A 5,877-nucleotide genomic window follows, 5' to 3' on the forward strand; every position below is an offset into this window, starting at 1 on the left:
CATGGCTGCATCCACATGGAGGTCGGGCTGATGCGCGTCGATTGCTGATCGGGCCAGGACGCCCTGGGATTGATTCACCTGTCCTGACGGTCGCATGATCGGGGGCGGGGGTGTTTGTGCATTGCTTTCGCCCTGCTGTGCCATTTGTATGTTCGTTTACTTAGGCGGGGTCACCAGTTTTAGCCACCAGTTTTATGTAGCTAAGCTTTATTAAAAGTTTGGTTAACAATTACAAAAATACTTATACTAGTCGTTTATTTCTCCGATGGCACGTCCGATCGCTTCGACGGTTTCAGGAAAAAGGGTAGAATGGAAGGATTGAGAAAAGCGGGTTGCTTACAACTAAGGTGAAAATAGTAGTGCAGAGTTGATTAAGCATAATATAACAAATGTAGTAAAGGGTTGCTTATATGTAGCGAATATAGTGTTGCCACATATATATATATATGAGTGCACGTTATGTGCCTATTGTGTGCATGTAATATGCTTATTTGTTGTGCGTTGCAAACCTGCTTGTTTTTTGTTCTCCAAAATATAAGGGGTGTTGCTTAAAATTTTGCCAATGTGGACTTTGAATGTATATATTTACATATATAAGTATACGTATATAAGTATCGTTCGTATTATTTTCGCGTTCTTTTATTGTTGCGTTGTTGTTTTCGCGACACGAATAAAATACTGGTATTTTACTGCTGCACTTAGCATATGATATATGTAAGTATGTTATTATAATTATTAATTTGGTAAGTGGGAGGTATATTCATACGTATGTATGTTTGGCTGTAAGGCTGACATCACCGCAATCCAAGAAATGCGATGGACGGGACAAGGACGGAAGAAGGTGGGTCCTTGTGACATCTACTACAGCGGCCATATAAAGGAGCGCAAATTCGGTGTGGGATTCGTGGTGGGAGAGAGACTCCGTCGTCGAGTCCTGGCATTCACTCCGGTGGATGAACGTCTAGCCACAATCCGCATCAAAGCGAGGTTCTTCAACATATCGCTGATTTGCGCCCACGCCCCGACGGAAGAGAAGGACGATGTGACCAAAGATATCTTCTATGAGCGCCTAGAACGTACCTATGAGCGCTGCCCCCGCCACGATGTCAAAATCGTGCTTGGCGATTTCAACGCTAGGGTGGGTAAAGAAGGTGTCTTTGACACAACAGTCGGAAAATTCAGCCTCCATGACGAAACATCACCAAACGGTCTGAGGCTGATCGACTTCGCCGGGGCCCGAAATATGGTCATCTGTAGCACTAGATTCCAGCATAAGAAAATCCATCAAGCTACTTGGCTGTCCCCGGATCGAATCACTCGCAACCAGATCGATCATGTTGTGATAGATGGACGACATGTCTCCAGTGTTTTTGATGTGCGTACGCTTCGTGGTCCCAATATCGACTCGGACCACTATCTTGTAGCAGCTAAGATACGCACCCGCCTCTGTGTAGAAAAGCGCACACGTCAACAAACACAAGGAAGGTTCGACATCGAGAAGCTGCAATCACAACCGACAGCCGAATGATTTTCTACTCGACTTGCACTCCTGCTCTCTGAGAGCACTCATCAGCATCTCGGTATAAGGGAGCTGTGGGACGGCATATCAAACTCCTTACGTACAGCTGCAACCGAAACCATTGGCTTTCGGAAAAGCCAAAAAAACAGCTGGTATGATGAGGATTGTCGTCTCGCAGTGGAGAGAAAACAGACTGCCTACCTCGCAATGTTGCGATCGACCGCAACACGAGCGGGATGGGAAAGATACCGAGAGCTGAAGAGGGAAGCGAGACGCATTTGCAGAAAAAGAAAGAAAGAGGCCGAAATGCGTGAGTATGAAGAGCTTGACAAGCTGGCCGACAGGGGTAATGCTCGAAAATTTTACGAAAAGATCCGGCGACTAACTGAAGGTTTCAAGACCGGAGCACACTCCTGTAGGACCCCCAGCGGTGATCTAGTGGTTGATGACCAGAGTACACTGTGTTTGTGGAGGGAACACTTCTCCAGCCTGCTGAATGGCAGTGAAAGTACAACACCAGGAGATGGCGAACCCGATTCCCCAATCGACGACGATGGAACAGATGTTCCATTGCCCGACCGTGAAGAAATTAGAATAGCAATTACCCGCTTGAAGAACAACAAGGCGGCGGGGGCCGATGGATTGCCGGCCGAGCTATTCACATACGGCGGCGAAGAGCTGATAAGGTGCATGCATCAGCTTCTTTGCGAAATATGGTCGGAAGAAAGCATGCCCGACGATTGGAATCTCAGTGTACTCTGCCCAATCCACAAAAAGGGAGACCCCACAATCTGCGCCAACTATCGTGGGATAAGCCTCCTTAACATCGCTTATAAGGTTCTATCGAGCGTACTGTGTGAAAGACTAAAGCCCACCGTCAACAAACTGATTGGACCTTATCAGTGTGGCTTTAGACCTGGAAAATCAACAACTGACCAGATATTCACCATGCGCCAAATCTTGGAGAAGACCCGTGAAAAAAGGATCGACACACACCATCTATTTGTCGACTTTAAAGCTGCTTTCGACAGCACGAAAAGGAGCTGCCTTTATGCCGCGATGTCTGAATTTGGTATCCCCGCAAAACTAATACGGCTGTGTAAGTTGACGTTGAGCAACACCAAAAGCTCCGTCAGGATCGGACCTCTCCGAGCCGTTCGATACCAAACGAGGTTTCAGACAAGGTGACTCGCTATCGTGCGACTTCTTTAACTTGATGCTGGAGAAAATTATAAGAGCTGCAGAGCTAAATAGAGATGGTACAATCTTCTACAAGAGTGTACAGCTCCTGGCGTTCGCCGATGATATTGATATCATCGGAAACAACACCCGCGCCGTTAGTTCTGCTTTTTCCCGCCTGGATAAGGAAGCGAAGCGAATGGGTCTGGTGGTGAACGAGGACAAGACGAAATATCTCCTGTCATCAAACAAACAGTCAGCGCATTCGCGTCTTGGCTCCCACGTCACTGTTGACAGTCATAACTTTGAAGTTGTAGATAATTTCGTATACCTAGGAACCAACATTAACACCGATAATAATGTCAGCCTTGAAATCCAACGCAGAATCACTCTTGCCAACAGGTGCTACTATGGACTGAGTAGGCAATTGAAAAGTAAAGTCCTCTCTCGACGAACAAAAACTAAACTCTACAAGTCCCTCATCATTCCCGTCCTACTTTATGGTGCAGAAGCGTGGACGGTGTCAACATCCGATGAGACGGCACTAGGAGTTTTCGAGAGAAAGGTTTTGCGGAAGATTTACGGTCCCTTAAACATTGGCAACGGCGAATACCGCAGAAGATGGAATGATGAGCTGTATGTGTTGTTCGACGACATAGACATAGTCCAGCGAATAAAAAAACAGCGGCTACGCTGGCTGGGTCATGTTGTTCGAATGGATGAAAGTGCCCCAGCTCTGAAAGTTTTCGATGCAGTACCCGCTGGTGGAAGCCGAGGAAGAGGGAGACCTCCACTCCGGTGGAAGGACCAGGTGGAGAAGGACCTGTCTTCACTTGGTATTACCAATTGGCGCCAAACCGCCAAAAGGAGAGATGCGTGGCGCACTGTTGTGGACTCGGCTATAACCACGTAAGCGGTTTCTACGCCAGTTAAGAAGAAGAAGATGTATGTTTGTAATTGTGTTTTAAGGTTTTATATTTTGCAGGTAATGTACGTCTGCGCTTAATGTGATATATACGTATGTAAATATGTTATATGTAAGTATGATGTCTTGTAGTGTTGACAATATGATGTGGTATATAATAGTTTAAATTTTTGTAAGTGAGCATGTATGTATGTATGTATGTTTATTATTATATTTCCTTTTGTTTCGGGTTTTTTTCTCTTGATTTTTGATATGCCTTTTGTTTATGTGCTTTATGCAATCCTGCTTGGTGCTCAGAGAGACCGAAGGGCTATTGCTGGATAAATATTGCAAGTGGATACTTGGAAATTTTTTTTTTTTTGAGTTTAGTTTATGTGTGTATGTATGTACACAACGATAAACAGAAGGCAATTTTCAATTTATGTATATATACAGACAGATATGGATATTTGTAACCAAAATGTAATTTTTTGATATCGGTATTTCGATACACCATATATTAACATTTAGTACCCGTTTTTTTTTGTAACCGTTTTAAGGTCTTTTTTTTTTTTTTTGTTTTTATACATACATATTTACATACAAGTAATAATAAGTAAATGGAAACGACTTACTTAAACTGGCCTCAAGGGGATTTTTATGTTTGTTTTGTTTTTTTTGGATCTATATGTATTTTGGGTTTTGTTGTTTTGCCTATTTTTCGATTTCTGTCGCCTTCTATGTTCCTGTGTTTAGATTTCCTCCTTTTCGATGATAGTTGTTATTCCGGTTTTCTTATTTGTCTCCTATATGTTGTTTTGTTGCTTTTTGTTTTATTACTTTATTTTTATTTTTCCTTTGGTTTTGAATAACGCGACCGATTGCTTTTTTTTTGTGTTTTTCGCGCCCGGGTTTTTTTTTTTTTGATTTTTCCAAAATGCACTTGGTTGTTATGTCAGAATATCTTTATTTCCTTTTTTTTAATTATTAGTAATTTTCAATAATTTATTTAAAATGTTCACTGTATTTGTCACTGGATTTATTTATTTAAAATGTTCACTGTATTTGTCACTGCACAGCACTGCACTTTGTTTTTTTTGGGTTTTAGTATAAATTATGTACTAAACTAGTCTAGTTTTGCCGCACTGCAGGTTTTATGTACCGTTTTTTTTCTTTTTAAACTGGAATTTTTCTTATTGTATTTGTATTATTTTATGTATTTATGTATTTATTTTGAGGCACTTTACTTTTAGGTAGTAATTATATTTTGTTTTTTTCACAACACTTTTTGTTTAAATTTTAAGGTGCCTTTCTGTGAGGCTCGAAGGACCATGTGTATATTGTCACCCTACTCACCTTGTGATTACTAGCCGAAAATACCAAAAAAGGATTAATAACGAATTATAAGTTATAAGATTACAAATTCGGTTTATTTCACGGTGATAAATATATATAAATAGGTAAGTATATAAATAGTAATTTTTAAGTTTACAAATTCGGTTTACACTAGGTAAGTATATAAAATTGGAAACGAGTACGTATGAAAAATCAAAGCGTATGCAGCGACCACGGACGGCACGGTGTGTCTTCGACTGAACTCGGCGACAGACTGGTGTGTGAGCGGTCTGGCCTTGACCTAGTAAGGCAAAAAGGGCAATCAGCGCGATCGCTCCTCCTTCTTTTTGTTCCTTTTGGGGTGGTGTTCTTATGTGTGGTGTAGGCGTGGTATATTGATGTGGAAGTTAAGTGGTGATGTGATGATGTGGGGAGTGTGGTGAATGTGCCGTGTCAGTGTTGTGTGGTTGAGTGAAAATGTGGTGTGATGGTGTATTGGTGTGTTGGGTTGAGGGTGCTAAGACTCATTTAGACATCCCGGCCCCCCTAGGCGAGTAATTAGCCTAGTAGTCGTTGCAGTTGTTGTAAAGTATCGCATTGTGTGCGCACATAGATAGTAGCACAATATGCCTTTTCAGAGGCGTCGCAAAAGCCGTGTAGTTCTACTTTGTATTCGGGGGAATAGTTTACCCACCGAGGTATTTGTATCTGAGAAATGTCGTTCAGATTAGTAGCAAACTGGGACCATTTTTCTAAACGAAGAGGCTTTACTTGTTCGTCCCAGTCAGTTCCGTCTAGCCATAATTCTTGGATCAGGATTTTCGCTTGTATCATAATTGGCGAAAGCCATCCTGCGGGGTCGAAAAGTTTTGCCACAGAAGATAAAATTTGTCTCTTTGTTATGGCTGATAATGCGGAAATTGACTCTGTAGTATATGAA

This window comes from Zeugodacus cucurbitae, chromosome Y, assembly GCF_028554725.1.
Source record: "Zeugodacus cucurbitae isolate PBARC_wt_2022May chromosome Y, idZeuCucr1.2, whole genome shotgun sequence".
NCBI classification, from domain to species: Eukaryota; Metazoa; Arthropoda; class Insecta; order Diptera; family Tephritidae; genus Zeugodacus; species Zeugodacus cucurbitae.